The sequence below is a fragment of the Choloepus didactylus genome, chromosome 14, assembly GCF_015220235.1.
Source record: "Choloepus didactylus isolate mChoDid1 chromosome 14, mChoDid1.pri, whole genome shotgun sequence".
Taxonomy (NCBI): Eukaryota; Metazoa; Chordata; class Mammalia; order Pilosa; family Megalonychidae; genus Choloepus; species Choloepus didactylus.
Genome location: NC_051320.1, coordinates 56214616 through 56232269, shown reverse-complemented (window position 1 = coordinate 56232269; position 17654 = coordinate 56214616). Strand labels below are relative to the sequence as shown.

At 41.9% G+C, this 17654-nt stretch overlaps 1 pseudogene; it reads right to left on the bottom strand.

Annotated features, from left to right (window-relative positions):
* Positions 1-636: 636 nt before the first annotated feature.
* Positions 637-17654, bottom strand: part of LOC119508851 — a 56520-nt pseudogene continuing 39502 nt past the window's right edge.

Genomic DNA, 17654 nt, shown 5'->3' with positions numbered 1-17654 from the left:
ATGTGCACAATTCAGTGATATTAATTATATTCACAATATCGTACTACTATCACCATCATCCATAGCAAAAATTTTTCATAACCCCAAACAGAAACTCTGTCCATTAAGTAATAACTCCCCATTCCCACCACCTTCCCCCCAACCCCTGGTACCCTGTAACCTACTTTCTGTCTCTCTATTTGTATATTCAAGGTATTTCATAGACATGAAGTCATACAATATTTGTCCCTTTGTGTCTAGCTTATTTCATTCAACATGATATCCTCAAGGTTCATCCATGTTGTAGCATGTGCCAGAACTTCATTTCTTTTTATGGCTGAATGGTATTCCATAGTATCTATATAGCATATCTTGTTTATCCATCTGTTGATGGACACTTGGGTTGCTTCTGTCATTTTGGTTGTTTTGAATAATGCTGCTAGAAACATTGGTGTACAAATAATTGTTCAATCCCTGCTTTCAATTATTTGGGTTATGTATCTAGAAGTGCTGGGTCCCTCCTTCTATTTTTGTATAGCCTATGAACCAAGAAATGTTTGTGTTGTTTTTTGTATTGTTTTGTTCTGTTTTTCTTGAAGGTTAGGCTAATTTATTATTTATTAAGAGCTTTTCCTCCCTGCTTTCATAGTCTCTGGGTCACTTTTTCCATCTGTAGATCTTGTGCACCAGCCCCCAAAAGATAACCGGGGGTAGGGGTTCAGAGTGCTGGTCAATGAGACCCAGAAGGAGACTGTAGCTGTCTTCCTTGTACTGCACAAAGGCAGCTGGCAGCTCCAGCTCCTTGGACAGTACCTTCACCCAGGCCACCTTCCCAGCCTCCTTCTGTGGGTAATTTTGCTGCAGGATCTAGCACTGTTCCAGAGAGGCCTGTTGCAGACATTGAATCACCAGCAGCTGCACTTGTTGTCTTGAATGTCAGTGCCAACCTTGCCAGTCACATTAGGGTCCCCCAAAAGGTCAAAGTAATTGTCCTGACTCTGAAGGAACTCTCCCATCTCCGGCAGGATCTTCTTGACATTGGCATGCTCCATCTCCCCGTCAATGTCCACCATATACCTGGCAGCAGCTACAGGAAAGTAGGAGTAGAAAGCTGTTTTGTACCTGGTAGTGGATTTGTACCTCTTTTCAGTGAATCTGCCAAGATCCACACTGCCCTGGGGGGCTGTGATGAGGTCCAGTGTGTGCCCAATCTTAGTCTGATAGGAAATCTGCAGGAACAGCTCAATCAGGTTTAGATAATAGGGCTGCTCTTGGCCTTAGAGCTTCAGCAGACAGTAGATACACCCTTCCAGCAGCATGGAGTCTCCATGGCATCCAAACCTATGTGTGGCTTATGATACCAACAGAGCTGTTCCCTTCAGGTGAGGGATGAATCCATGATGTCATCTGTGCTGGTTTGTATATATTATGTCCCCCAGAAAAAGCCATATTCTTTAATGCAGTCTTGTGGGGGCAGACATATTAAGGTTGATTAGGTTGGAACCTTCTGATTGAGTGTTTCCATGGAGATGTGACCCATCCAACTGTGAGCGACACCTTTGATTAGGATGTGACCTCTTGATTGAATGTTTCCGTGGAAGTGTGGCACCACCCATTCAGGGTGGGTCTTGATTAGTTCCCTGGAGTCCTATAAAAAGAGCTCACATACAGAAGGACCTCAGAGCAACTGAGAGTGACATTTTGAAGAGCAGCTGCAGCTAACAGAGGACAAAACGCCCCAAGAGCAACATTTTGGAGAACGCCATTTTGAAACGCCACCTGGGAGCAACCAGACGCCAGCCACATGCCTTCCAAGCTAACAGAGGTTTTCCAGATGCCAGTGGCCATCCTTCAGTGAAGGTACCCGATTGTTGATGCCTTACCTTGGACACTTTATGACTTTAAGTATGTAACTTTGTTACCAAATAAACCGCGTTTATAAAAGCCAATCCATTTCTGGTATTTTGCTTAATGGCAGCATTAGCAAACTGGAACAGCATCTGACCAGGAAAAAAGCTTGGAGCAGTTCCACACACCAGCCCACAGTCAGGTTCCACTGGAGATTATCAGCATCCTGCTTCTTTGGCTCCTACAGCTCCTGAACATTGCAGCACCATCAAACCCTGGTTGTACTTGCCTCCAGTGACACTGCACTCCAGGATCTCCTTGAGCCAGGCAATAGCACCTCCTGTCTCTAGGTTCCCCGTTTCATCCTCGGTCAGCACCTTGAGAATCTGGGAAAAGTGCTGGATGAAATTCTGCTTTTCTTGGGCATACATAAGATTTCTTGCCTGCATTCATTCTGAGGGAGGAGCAAAGTGCTCTTTTCCTGGATGCTGGTTCTTGCTTGGTCCGAGAATGTTTTTTACATATTTTAATGGTTGAGAAATTTTTTTTTTTAAATACTATCTTGTGACATGTGAAAATTATATGAAATTCAAAGGTCCATAAATAAAGTTTTATTGGCGCCCAGCCATGCACATTCATTTGTGTATTGTCTATGGCCACTTTCCTGTTACAGAAGCGGAGTTGAGTGATTGCGACAAAGACCAAATGGCCCACAAATCCTAAAAATATTTACTATCTAGCCCTTTACATAAAATTTCCCAACCCTAGGTATAAGCAGGTATCAGCAGAGATTCCTTACTCAGAAATACCCAACCAAACCTCTTTCTCTTCCCCCTTTCTCACCCCACCCCCAAATATAGTCTTAGGTCAGAAATTCTTTTGGATTTACAAACTGCAAATACTCCCTGGGAAGTTTATGTATGCAGGTCATTCTTCACACTTTCATGTAGGAGGGTAAAAGGAGAAGGTGGAGCTAGACCAGGAGGAGGAGGAGGAAAGAAAGAAGGAAAGAAGAGAAAGAGGGAGGCTGTAAAAAGGATAAGCAAAGTCATAAATAAATTGGTTCCAAACAAGAAAAATCTATAAAAAATCTAGGAAAGAGAAAGATTAACAGGTTTGTAAATATTTCTGCTTTCTCTGCAATTGAAACAACCATCTCTTCTTCAAGAAAGCATAACAATTTTGACAAGATGGCAACAAGAGGTAATAACATCTGTTAGAGTAGATGATTAATCAAGCCATTGTTGCCAAACTTGGGAGTTTACTTTACTTCAAAACTGACCAGACAGAGATGAAGTTAAAACTCCCAGCAAAATTTGACTGCCCTGGCAAACGAAGCTAAGGAATTAGAAGTGTTTCAAAGGACACCAAAACCCTTAAAAAGAAAAAAGCAGCAATTTTGGCGTGAAAACCTTAATGTTGAAAAGACTACAATAACCAACAAAGAAAGCCCTGGGGGAAAAACACAAGGATATTATGAAAAAATAATAATAATAAAAGAAAGAAAAAGCCTGCACATTCACTTGATTTTCATATATCTTATTTTATTGATAGAAAGGAAAGCTCCAGTGAAGTTGATAGCTGAGAAGGTCTGGCTTTATCCTTGGTGCCCAGGGACCTCACAGTAGGATTTCTAGGCACAGTCATAGGGACTGTTAACATACCAGAAGGAGCCTAGCAAAGCATTTCTCTGTTTTTAGACAAAGACAAGAGATGAAGACCACAAAAGTGCATGTATTTGCCAAAGTCAAGTCCCATTTTTTTTCTAGGATGCGCTTGATACAAAGAAGAAATTTAATCTAAACAGGATTCACAGGGGGATGTGAAGAGCTGAAAAATCTCATTTCCTCACTTCCAAGGCACTTGCTAGTGACAGAGATAAGAAAGAGCAGAAAAGCAGAAAGAATAGTAAAGCATTTGCAACACTGCCTACATCCCAGTTTATTTAGCATTTGTTTGTACTCCTGGCTCTGGCCCTTCAAGTGTTCCACGTTTCCCACTTGAGGGATTTTGCTCACAACTTTATACACAAACTGTGATGCATACCAACGGTTCTTTGCTACAAATTAGATGTCAGAAAGTGTAAAGAAGAAAAGTTAAAAGGAATCATCCTGATCAGCCCTCCTCAAATCTGTCAAGGTCATGAAAAACAAGGGAAGTGTGAGAAACCATCACCACCAAGAGGAGTCTAAGGAGACTTGAAAATTAAATGTTATGTGGGATCCTGGAGCAAAAAAAAGGGAATTAGGGAAAAACTATGGAACTCTGAATAAAGTATGGGCTTTGTTCAATTATAATGGATTAATATTTGTTCATTAATTGTGACAAATGCACCATACTAATGAGAGATGCTAATGATAGGGGAAACTAAGTGAGGGAGTATATGGGAACTCTCTGTATGAGTTTGGAATTTTTCTGGAAAACTAAAACTCCTTTAAAAAATAAAAGTGTGTTTTAAAAAAAGTGGGGAGAATTATTCATTCTCTGGGCACTTAGTGAGTGCCTACCCTTTTCAAGCGTGGTGTCAGGAGTCTCACTTGAAGCCTGGGGCTTCAGAGTCTGCCTCCCCAAACCAGCCAATGGTCTCACTACAAGGATAGCTAAGGGAGTAAACTGTCCCTTCACTCTGCAAAGGCCTAAGTCAGTGTTTTCCAAAGTGAAACCCACTATGGGATTTAATAGGTGTTAATTAAAAAGAAAAGAGGGAAATGGCACAGCCACTGTAGAAAACAGTTTGGCAGTTCCTCAAAGTTAAGTATAGAATTACCATGTGACCCAGTGTATTAGTTAGGGTTCTCTAGGGAAACAAAATCAACATGAGCTATCTAAATAAAAGATTTTATAAAAGTGTCTCACACAACTGTGGGGATGCATGAGTCCAAATTCCACAGGGCAGGCAGCAAACTAGAAACTCCGATGAACGTGTTTGATGAACTCCTCAGGCAGCAAACTAGCAACTCCAATGAACTCAGTACTTTACCGGCTAGCCAAAGAAGTGAAGGTCCTCTATCTTCTATCTGTCTCACTTCAAAGTCGTCAACTGATTGGATTAAATCCAGCTGATTGAATTTTCTCATTGTGGGAGACATGCCCTTTGTTGATGCAATCAGTCACAGCTGCAGCCAATTGACTGATGTTTTAATAAACCAGCTTTCTGGTTTATTAACCAGCCACAAATGTCACTGCAGTAATGGTTAGGCCTGTGCTTGACCAGACACCTGGGTACAATCATCTGGCCAAGTTGACACATGAACCTAACCATCACAGTCCACCCCTTGTCAACTTGGCAGTTATACACATCACCTTAAACCATACTTTATCTCTAAGTAGAGCACAATAACAGACATATATTTTGCCTAACAATACTTGCTGTCCTGTATTCAACCGGAACACACCAAATCTCTCCAGAATAGGTTGCAAGTCCTTGGGTGACATTAACTCTTAAAATTGGTTTCCTTCAACTTAAATACTGCAGAATGAACAATGCAGCTCATGTCATATGATAAGGGGATAAGATAGAGAAGAAAGCAAAGATATTTGCTTTATAGACAAATACAAACATACTCATAACAAAACAAGGAGGAAATATGCATGCCATCATAGCCCTCGTTTCTGTAACTGGTCACGTGGTCATAGTTCATATTTATCACTACCTTCTTCCACTACCCATTCCATGTTCCCTTTACCCTCAGCAAGCACTTCAGCTGGTCATGGTTCTCTGCCTGGTGGGGTGACCCAAACCTTCATTCCTGAAGTTTCTTGGCCATTGGTAGTCCTGCCTGGATTGATTTGTTGCAGTTTTCCATTGACTTTAATCACAGGGTGTGGTAGTACTAAGAGATGCCCCTAGGGGATCTCCTGTATTCCAGGAAAACTCTTCTTTACTTCCATTATGTAGTTGCAGTGCTATTTCCCCTTGATAGTCAGGATCAATTGCCCCAGCCAGTACAGTAATCCCCTTCCTTGCCTGTTGATTCAGAGGCATAAGAAGCCCAAAGTGGCCAGGTGGCAGTCTTAATTTCCAGTTCAGTGGAATTATTGTTGTGTTTATTAGTGGAAGCACTCCTCCTTTTGGAACTAAGACTTGTAGACCAGCAGAGCTTAAGCTTGCAGGGACAGGAAGCAAAAATTTTCCTAGTGGATCACTAGGAGTGATAGTCAGTGGTGCCACTCCTGTTTCCACCCCTTGAATCCTGGCTATGGGATAAACAGCCCCATACAGTGGATGCTGATTCAGAGCAAACATAGCCTCCTGGAGAACACTGCCCCAGCCCTGCAAGGTATTGCCACCTTGTTGGCGCTGTAGTTGAGTCTTCAACAGGCCATTCCACTGTTCTATGAACCCAGCTGCCTTTGAATGATGGGGAACATGGTAAGACCAGAAAATTCCATGAGCATGTGCCCATTCCCTCACTTCATTTGCTGTGAAGTGGGTTCCTTGGTCAGAAGGAATGCTGTGTGGAATACCATGATGGTAGATAAGGCATTCTGTAAGTCCACGGATGGTAGTTTTGGCAGAAGCATTTCTTGCAAGGAAGGCAAACCCATATCTAGAGTATGTGTCTATTCCAGTGAGAAGAAATCGCTGCCCCTTCCATGATGGAAGTTGTCCAATGTAATCAACCTGCCACCAGGTAGCAGGCTGATCACCCCGAGGAATGGTGCCATATCGGGGACTGAGTGTGGGTCTCTGCTACTGGCAGATCAGACACTCAGCAGTGGCTGTGGCCAGGTCAGCCTTGGTGAGTGGAAGTCCATGTTGCTGAGCCCATGCATAACCTCCATCCCTACCACCATGACCACTTTGTTCATGAACCCATTGGGCAATGACAGGAGTGGCTAGGGAAAGAGACTGATTGGTATCCACCAAACAGGTCATTTTATCCACTTGATTATTAAAATCTTCTTCTGCTGAAGTCACCTTCTGGTGAGCATTCACATGGGACACAAATAGCTTCGTTTTTTGCCCACTCAGAAAGATCTATCCACATACCTCTTCCCCAGACTTCTTTGTCACCAATTTTCCTATCATATGCCTTCCAAGTCCCTACCCATCCACCCAAACCATTAGCAACAGCCCATGAATCAGTACACAAACCCAACTCTGGCCAGTTCTCCTTCCAAGCAAAGCGAACAACCAGCTGTACTGCTTGAAGTTCTGCCCACTTCGAGATTTCCCCTCATCACTGTCCTTCAGGGACATCCCAGAAAGGGGCTGCAGTGCTGCAGCTGTCCACTTTCGGGTGGTGCCTGCATATCATGCAGAACCATCTGTAAACCAGGCCCAAGTTTTCTCTTCCACAGTCAACTGATTGTAAGGAACTCCCCAAGATGCCATAGCTGTGGGCTGGGAAAGAGAAGGTAATGTGGCAGGAGTGGGGGCCATAGGCATTTGGGCAACTTCCTCATGTAACTTACTTGTGCCTTCAGGACCCGTTCGAGCTCTATCTCATATATAACATTTCCATTTTATGATGGAGTGCTGCTGTGCATGCCCAATTTTATGGCTTGGTGGGTCAGACAACACCCAGCTCATGATAGGTGACTCAGGTCTCATGGTAACTTGGTGGCACATGGTTAAGCATTCTGTCTCTACTAAGGCCCAATAGCAGGCCAAAAGCAGTTTCTCAAATGGATAGCAGTTATCTGCAGAGGATGGTAAGGCTTTACTCCAAAATCCTAAGGGCCTGTGCTGTGATTCTCCAATAGGAGCCTGCCAAAGGCTTCAAACAGCATCTCTATTTGCCACTGTCACTTCCAGCACCATTGGATCAGCTGGATCATATGGTCCAAGTAGCAAAGCAGCTTGCACAGCAGCCTGGACCTGTTACAGAGCCTCATCTTGTTCCAGTCCCCACTCAAAACTGGAAACTTTTCTGGTCACTCAGTAAATGGGCCAGAGTAGCACACCCAAATAAGGAATATGTTGTCTCCAAAATCCCAAAGTGGCCAACTCTGCATTGTGCCTCGTTTTTGGTCATAGGAGGGGCCAGATGCAACAGCTTATCCTTCACCTTAGAAGGGATATCTTGATATGCACCACACCACTGGACACTAGAAATTTTACTGAGGTAGAAGTCCCCTGCATTTTTTGTTGAATTTTTCTCCCATCCTCTGACACATAAATGCCTTACCAACAAATCTAGCGTAGTTGCTACTTCTTGCTCATTAGGTCCAATCAACATGGTATCATCAATATAATGGGCCAGTATGATGTCTTGTGGGAGGGAGAAATGATCAAGATCCCTGTGGACAATGTTATGACATAGGGCTGGAGAGTTGATATACCCCTGAGGTAACACAGTGAATGTATACTGCTGGCCTTGCCAGCTGAATGCAAACTGTTTCTGGCAGTCCTTACTAACAGCTATTGAGAAAAAAGCATTTGCTAGACCAATAGCTGCATACCAGGTACCAGGCGATGTGTTGATTTGCTCAAGCAATGATACCACATCTGAAACAGCAGCTGCAATTGGAGTTACCACCTGATTAAGCTTACGATAATTCACTGTCATTCTCCAAGACCCATCTGTTTTCTGCACAGGAGAGTTGAATGGGGATGTGGTGGGAATCACTACCCCTGCATCCTTCAGATGCAGAGTGCATTAATCTCTGCAATCCCACCAGGAATCTGGTATTGCTTCTGGTTTACTATTTTGCTAGGCAGGGGCAGTTCTAGTGGCTTCCACTTGGCCTTTCCCACCATAATAGCGCTCATTCCACAAGTCAGGGAACCAATATGAGGATTCTGCCAATTGCTGAGTATGTTTATTCCAATTATGCATTCCAGAATTGGGGAAATAGCCACAGGATGGGTCCAGGGACCCACTGGGCCCACTGTGAGATGGACCTGAGCTGAAACTCCACCGATCACCTGACCTCCATAAGCCCCAACTCTGACTGGTGGACCAGAGTGATGTTTTGGGTCTCCAGTAATTAATGTGACTGCTGAACCAGTGTCTAATAATCCCTGAAATATCTGATCATTCCCTTTCCACCAATGCACAGTTATCCTGGTAAAAGGCCGTAGGTCCCCCTGGGGCAGTGTAACAGGGTCCTTCCCCAAGGGTACCTGGCCTTCCCCTCATTCAGGGGGCTCTGGATCTGTTAACTGTCTCAAGTCTGGGAATTGATTAAGGGCCCAAGATTTTTTGTTTTTGTAATTCAAGGTAGACTTTTGTTCACTTGACCTAGAATTCTTCTGCTTATACAGCTCAAACAAGAATTTAATAGACTGCCCATCAATTTTACTGCTAGGTACTCCATGATCTACTAGCCAGTGCCATAAGTCTCTGCAAGTCAGATTATTTTGACTGCTGTTTTGAGCCTGTTTTCCATTATGGTAGCCAGGCCCACCCCGTCATTGGCGATTAACTGCTGCCATGTGGCTTCTGCTGACTCGGAACCCAATTATCCCCAATGTGTTTAAGGATTCCAGCTCACTGACAGCAGTTCCCATAGTAATATCTGACCTACAGAGAAGGACGACTACAGAGCTCTTCAGGGATGATGGAGCTAGTCTCACAAATTTATTCCTCGTGGTCCTGGTAAAAGGTGTGTCCTCTGGACATTCCAGGGGTGTGTGAGCAGGTCTTCCAGATAAATCCACTCTAGCGTTCCAATCTCTCTAAGTCTTTGAATCCCCTCCTCGACATTATACCAGAGCAGTTCTGGCATTTCAACCCTAGGTAATGTCGGCCACCTTTTGATCCACGTTTCAGCCAACCATCCAAACAAACTGTTAATGACCTTTCTAACCCCTCAAGCTACAACACTGAATTCAGAATCTCTGCTTAGTGGGCCCATATCAATAAATTCAGCCTGACCCAACTTTATATTCCTTCCACCATTATCCTACACCCTTAGTATCCATTCCCATGCATATTCCCCTGATTTCTGTCTGGTTGGATTGGAAAACTCATACAGTTCTTTTGGAGTATAGCGTATTTCCTCATGGGTCACACTTTGTACCTCACCCTTTGGGTCCTGTTAGGATTTTAGTCTATTTATAGGTCTTGAAGCAAAAACTGGTGATGGGGGTGGGTCATGAAAAGAATTAGAAGTACCCCTCAAGCCATTTACCTCAGGACCTTCGTGGCAGTTTCATCTCATGAAACAAGGTTAATCTCTCCATACAGAAGAGTGAGGGCTGCTTCCTCAGGGGAGGTGATTACAGGTTTAGCAGGCACTGAAGGGTTAATCTCTTTAGGTGAAGGTTGGATGGCAGGCTCCTCAGGGCAGACTGGAGGTTGGGTAGCTGTCTCCTCATGGCAGACTGGAGGTGGGGGGCCTGTTTGCTCAGGACAGACCATTACAAGTATATCTAACAAAGACTCAGCAGTATCCATAGTTCTGGTGTCCTCACGGCCATTATTATCAATCTATATGTCCCCATCCCAAGTTTCAGGATCCCATTCTTTTCCAATCAATGCCTTTACTTTAACAGCAGACATCCTGCGAGGTTGAGATTTTTTTTTTTTATCATCATTTTATTGAGATATATTCACATACCACGCAGTCATACAAAACAAATCGTACTTTCGATTGTTTACAGTACCATTACATAGTTGTACATTCATCACCTAAATCAATCCCTGACACCTTCATTAGCACACACACAAAAATAACAAGAATAATAGTTAGAGTGAAAAAGAGCAATTGAAGTAAAAAAGAACACTGGGTACCTTTGTCTGTTTGTTTCCTTCCCCTATTTTTCTACTCATCCATCCATAAACTAGACAAAGTGGAGTGTGGTCCTTATGGCTTTCCCAATCCCATTGTCACCCCTCATAAGCTACATTTTTATGCAATAGTCTTCGAGATTCATGGGTTCTGGGTTGTAGTTTGATAGTTTCAGGTATCCACCACCAGCTACCCCAATTCTTTAGAACCTAAAAAGGGTTGTCTAAAGTGTGCGTAAGAGTGCCCTCCAGAGTGACCTCTCGGCTCGTTTTGGGATCTCTCTGCCAATGAAGCTTATTTCATTTCCTTTCACATCCCCCTTTTGGTCAAGAAGATGTTCTCCGTCCCACGATGCCGGGTCTACATTCCTCCCCGGGAGTCATATTCCACGTTGCCAGGGAGATTCACTCCCCTGGGTGTCCGATCCCACGTAGTGGGGAGGGCAGTGATTTCACCTTTCAAGTTGGCTTAGCCAGAGAGAGAGGGCCACATCTGAGCAACAAAGAGGCATTCAGGAGGAGACTCTCAGGCACAAACATAGGGAGGCCTAGCCTCTCCTTTGCAGCAACCGTCTTCCCAAGGGTAAAACTTATGGTAGAGGGCTCAACCCATCAAACCACCAGTCCCCTATGTCTGTGGTCATGTTAGCAACCATGGAGGTGGGGTAGGCCAATACCCCTGCATTCTCCACAGGCTCCTCAAGGGGGCACTACACCTTTTTTTTTTTCCTTGTTTTTCTTTCTTTCTTTTTTTTTTTTTTTTAACTTTCCCTTCTTTTTTAAATCAACTGTATGAAAAAAAAGTTAAACAGAAAACAAACATACAATAAAAGAACATTTGAAAGAGACCATAACAAGGGAGTAAGAAAAAGACAACTAACCTAAGATAACTGCTTAACTTCCAACATGTTCCTACTTTACCCCAAGAAAGTTACCTAATATAGCAACATTTCTGTGAACTTGTTCCTACTATATCCATCAGAAATTGACAGACCATAGTCATTTCTGGGCATCCCCAGAACGTTAAATAGCTTATCTGTTCTTCTTGGATTATTGTTCCCCCTTCCTTAATTGCTCTCTACTGCTAGTTCCCCTACATTCTACATTATAAACCATTTGTTTTACATTTTTCAAAGTTCACATTAGTGGTAGCATATAATATTTCTCTTTTCATGCCTGGCTTATTTCGCTCAGCATTATGTCTTCAAGGTTCATCCATGTTGTCATATGTTTCACGAGATCGTTCCTTCTTACTGCCGCGTAGTATTCCATCGTGTGTATATACCACATTTTATTTATCCACTCATCTGTTGAAGGACATTTGGGTTGTTTCCATCTCTTGGCAATTGTGAATAATGCTGCTATGAACATTGGCGTGCAGATATCTGTTTGTGTCACTGCTTTCCGATCTTCCGGGTATATACCGAGAAGTGCAATCGCTGGATCGAATGGTAGCTCTATATCTAGTTTTCTAAGGAACTGCCAGACTGACTTCCAGAGTGGCTGAACCATTATACAGTCCCACCAACAATGAATAAGAGTTCCAATTTCTCCACATCCCCTCCAGCATTTGTAGTTTCCTGTTTGTTTAATGGCAGCCATTCTAACCGGTGTTAGATGGTATCTCATTGTGGTTTTAATTTGCATCTCTCTAATAGCTAGTGAAGCTGAACATTTTTTCATGTGTTTCTTGGCCATTTGTATTTCCTCTTCAGAGAACTGTCTTTTCATATCTTTTGCCCATTTTATAATTGGGCTGTCTGTACTATTGTCATTGAGTTGTAGGATTTCTTTGTATATGCAAGATATCAGTCTTTTGTCAGATACATGGTTTCTAAAAATTTTTTCCCATTGAGTTGGCTGCCTCTTTACCTTTTTGAGAAATTCCTTTGAGGTGCAGAAACTTCTAAGCTTGAGGAGTTCCCATTTATCTATTTTCTCTTTTGTTGCTTGTGCTTTGGGTGTAAAGTGTAGGAAGTGGCCGCCTAATACAAGGTCTTGAAGATGTTTTCCTACATTATCTTCTAGGAGTTTTATGGTACTTTCTTTTATATTGAGATCTTTGGTCCATTTTGACTTAATTTTTGTGTAGGGGGTGAGGTAGGGGTCCTGTTTCATTCTTTTGGATATGGATATCCAACTCTCCCAGCCCCATTTGTGGAAAAGACCATTATGGCTCAGTTCAGTGACTTTGGGGGCCTTATCAAAGATCAGTCGGCCATAGATCTGAGGGTCTATCTCTGAATTCTCAATTCGATTCCATTGATCTATATGTCTATCTTTGTGCCAGTACCATGCTGTTTTGGCAACTGTGGCTTTATAATAAGCTTCAAAGTCAGGGAGTGTAAGTCCTCCCACTTCGTTTTTCTTTTTTAGAGTGTCTTTAGCAATTCGAGGCATCTTCCCTTTCCAAATAAATTTGATAACTAGCTTTTCCAAGTCTGCAAAGTAGGTTGTTGGAATTTTGATTGGGATTGCATTGAATCTGTAGATGAGTTTGGGTAGAATTGACATCTTAATGACATTTAGCCTTCCTATCCATGAACATGGAATATTTTTCCATCTTTTAAGGTCCCCTTCTATTTCTTTTAGTAGAGTTATGTAGTTTTCTTTGTATAGGTCTTTTACATCTTTGGTTAAGTTTATTCCTAGGTACTTGATTTTTTTAGTTGCTATTGAAAATGGTATCTTTTTCTTGAGTGTCTCTTCAGTTTGTTCATTTCTAGCATATAGAAACATGACTGACTTATGTGCATTAATCTTGTATCCCGCTACTTTGCTAAATTTGTTTATTAGCTCTAGTAGCTGTATCGTCGATTTCTCAGGGTTTTCTAGATATAAGATCATATCATCTGCAAACAATGACAGTTTTACTTCTTCTTTTCCAATTTGGATGCCTTTTGTTTCTTTGTCTTGCCGGATTGCCCTGGCTAGCACTTCCACCACAATGTTGAATAACAGTGGTGACAGTGGGCATCCTTGTCTTGTTCCTGATCTTAGAGGGAAGGCTTTCAGTCTCTCACCATTGAGTACTATGCTGGCTGTGGGTTTTTCGTATATGTTCTTTATCATGTTGAGGAAATTTCCTTCAATTCCTACCTTTTGAAGTGTTTTTATCAAAAAGGGATGTTGGATTTTGTCAAATGCTTTTTCAGCATCTATTGAGATGATCAATTGATTTTTCCCTTTCGAGTTTTTAATGTGTTGTAATACATTGATTGTTTTTCTTATGTTGAACCATCCTTGCATGCCTGGAATGAACCCCACTTGGTCATGGTGTATGATTTTTTTAATGTGTCTTTGGATTCGATTTGCAAGTATTTTGTTGAGGATTTTTGCATCTATATTCATTAGGGAGATTGGCTGGTAGTTTTCCTTTTTTGTAGCATCTTTGCCTGGTTTTGGTATTAGATTGATGTTAGCTTCATAAAATGAGTTAGGTAGTGTTCCATTTTCTTCAATGTTTTGAAAGAGTTTGAGTAAGATTGGTGTCAGTTCTTTCTGGAAAGTTTGGTAGAATTCCCCTGTGAAGCCATCTGGCCCTGGGCATTTATTTGTGGGAAGATTTTTGATGACTGATTGGATCTCTTTGCTTGTGATGGGTTGGTTGAGGTCTTCTATTTCTTCTCTGGTCAGTCTAGGTTGTTCATATGTTTCCAGGAAATTTTCCATTTCTTCTACATTGTCCAGTTTGTTGCCATACAGTTGTTCATAATATCCTCTTATAATTTTTTTAATTTCTTCAGGATCTGCAGTTATGTCACCTTTTTCATTCATTATTTTGTTTCTATGTGTCTTCTGTCTTTTTGACTTTGTCAGTCTAGCTAGGGGCTTGTCAATCTTGTTGATCTTCTCAAAGAACCAACTTTTGGTGATATTTATCCTCTCTATTGTTTTTTTGTTCTCTATGTCATTTATTTCTGCTTTAATCCTTGTTATTTTTTTCTTCTACTTGGTTTAGGATTGGTTTGCTCTTCATTTTCTAGCTTCTTCAGTTGATCCATTAGTTCTTTGATTTTGGCTCTTTCTTCCTTTTTAATATATGCGTTTAGTGCTATAAATTTCCCCCTTAGCACTGCTTTTGCTGCATCCCATAGGTTTTGGTATGTTGTGTTCTCATTTTCATTCGTCTCTATATATTTAGCAATTTCTCTTGCTATTTCTTCTTTAACCCACTGATTGTTTAGGAGTGTGTTGTTTAACCTCCAGGTATTTGTGAATTTTCTAAGTCTCTGATGGTTATTGACTTCTAATTGTATTCTATTGTGGTCAGAGAATGTGCTTTGAATAATTTCAATCTTTTTAAATTTATTGAGGCTTGTTTTATGTCCCAGCATATGATCTATTCTGGAGAAAGTTCCGTGAGCACTAGAAAAGTATGTGTATCCTGGTGATTTGGGATGTAATGTCCTGTATATGTCTGTTAAATCTAATTCATTTATCAGATTGTTTAGGTTTTCAATTTCCTTATTGGTCTTCTGTCTGGTTGATCTATCTATAGGAGAAAGTGATGTGTTGAAGTCTCCCACAATTATTGTGGAAACATCAATTGCTTCCTTTAGTTTTGCCAGTGTTTGTCTCATGTATTTTGTGGCACCTTGATTGGGTGCATAGACATTTACGATTGTTATTTCTTCTTGTTGAATTGCCCCTTTTATTAGTATGTAGTGGCCTTCTTTGTCTCTCAAAACATCCCTGCATTTGAAGTCTATTTTATCTGAGATTAATATTGCTACACCTGCTTTCTTTTGGCTGTAGCTTGCATGAAATATTTTTTTCCATCCTTTCACTTTCAGTTTCTTTGTGTCCCTGTGTCTAAGATGAGTCTCTTGTATGCAACATATTGATGGTTCATTTTTTTTTGATCCATTCTGTGAATCTATATCTTTTAATTGGGGAGTTTAATCCATTTACATTCAACGTTATAACCGTGAAGGCATTTCTTGAATCGGCCATCTTATCCTTTGGTTTATGTTTGCCATATTTTTCCCTCTCTCTATTAATATCCTTTATTGTACCCATACCGAATCTCTTTAGTACTGAACCTTTCTCCAAGTCTCTCTGTCCTGTCTTTGTTTCTCTGTCTGTAGGGTTCCCTTTAGTATCTCCAGTAGGGCAGGTCTCTTGTTAGCAAATTCTCTCAGCATTTCTTTGTCTGTGAAAAATTTAAGCTCTCCCTCAAATTTGAAGGAGAGCTTTGCTGGATAAAGTATTCTTGGCTGGAAATTTTTCTCACTCAGAATTTTAAATATATCGTGCCACTGCCTTCTCGCCTCCATGGTAGCTGCTGAGTAGTCACTACTTAGTCTTATGCTGTTTTCTTTGTATGTGGTGAATTGCTTTTCTCTTGCTGCTTTCAGAACTTGCTCCTTTTCTTCTGTGTTTGACAGTGTGATTAGTATATGTCTCGGAGTGGGTTTATTTGGATTTATTCTATTTGGAGTTCGCTGAGCATTTATGATTTGTGTATTTATGTTGTTTAGAAGATTTGGGAAGTTTTCCCCAACAATTTCTTTGAATACTCTTCCTAGACCTTTACCCTTTTCTTCTCCTTCTGGGACACCAATGAGTCTTATATTTGGACGTTTCATATTATCTATCATATCCCTGAGGTCCATTTCGATTTTTTCAATTTTTTTCCCCATTCTTTCTTTTATGCTTTCATTTTCCATTCTGTCATCTTCCAGGTCACTGATTCGTTGTTCAACTTCCTCTAGTCTTGTACTATGAGTGTCCAGAATCTTTTTAATTTGGTCAACAGTTTGTTTAATTTCCATAAGATCATCCATTTTTTTATTTAGTCTTGCAATGTCTTCTTTATGCTCTTCTAGAGTCTTCTTGATTTCCTTTATATCCCGTACTATGGTCTCATTGTTCATCTTTAGTTCTTTGAGTAGCTGCTCTAGGTGCTGTGTCTCTTCTGGTCTCTTGATTTGGGTGCTTGGGCTTGGGTTATCCATATCGTCTGTTTTTTTCATATGCTTTATAATTTTCTGTTGTTTTCGGCCTCGTGGCATTTGCTGAACTTGATAGGGTTCTTTTAGGGTTTGTAGACCTATTGAAGTCCTTATCTCTAATTTATCAGATCTACAGCTTCGTGGAGTACACTTTCTCTAACTAACCAGCAGGTGGCGTCCACGAGCCACCTGTTCTCCACAAGCCAGTTCTCCCCTGCTTAGCCTTTTTGGTGAGTGGGGGAGTGAGTCTTGTGGGGCCCAACTGGTGTACCAAGCTTGCGTGTGTAGTTGGTGTTGCCTGCCCTGTATGTGGGGTGTGTTTCTGGGCAGTCGGGGAGAGGGGGTGGCCCTAACAATCAAATCTCCCTGGTGATCCTAGAGTTTTAAAGCTGCTGCAATAGTCTAATCCTTCAGTTCAGTCCTGCCACAGTTTGTGTCTGCCACTGACCCACAAGTCCTTGGTATTGGCGTATGGCTCCTGAGACTTGAAAGTGGGCCCCTCTTCCAGGCTGTGCACCCCGGGTCCTCTGTTGAGGGATGACTGTGCTATGTCACAGGTGAGCGCCATCCCCCCAGGGCAGTTCTGGGCTGCTGGGCTGTGTAGGGAGGCTCCCAGTCTGCTCAAATGATGGCTGAATGGGGCTTTGTTAATTCACACTGCTCCACCTTCCCAACTCTGGGACAATCAGCTGAGGTTGCAGGGAAGGCTAATGTCCACGCCCAGTTTTGTGGTGTGTGCCTGTTATTTGAAGCACTTCCGTCACACTGGGTTGTCTGGGGCAGCTCTGGGCTATGGGGCTGGCGATGGGCAGGAGTGTTTCCTGTCCACCAGGATGGTGGCTGTGAGCGGACACCCCCCTTTTCTTGGGAAATTGTGGTGTTTAGTGAATTTTCTCAGCCACTGGATTATTGCCTTTTGTCTCAGAGCTCTCTTAGTTCTGCTCTTGACTTGACGTGCCCAAATTGAAAGTCTTTGAAGCTTTCTGTATTGGGCTTCTTAGAGTAATTGTTTTAGAAAAAGAAAAAAGGATTAAAAAAAAAAAAAAAAAAGGGCCCTCCTCAGAGATCTAATGGGTTATTGAAATGCTAATAGACAAAGCAACCAGGGCCATTAAGGAAAGGTCCACAGGGCAGAGAGATCAGCTTTTCTTCGGGATTTGCATATGTGCCTCAAGGCCTGAGCTCCGCC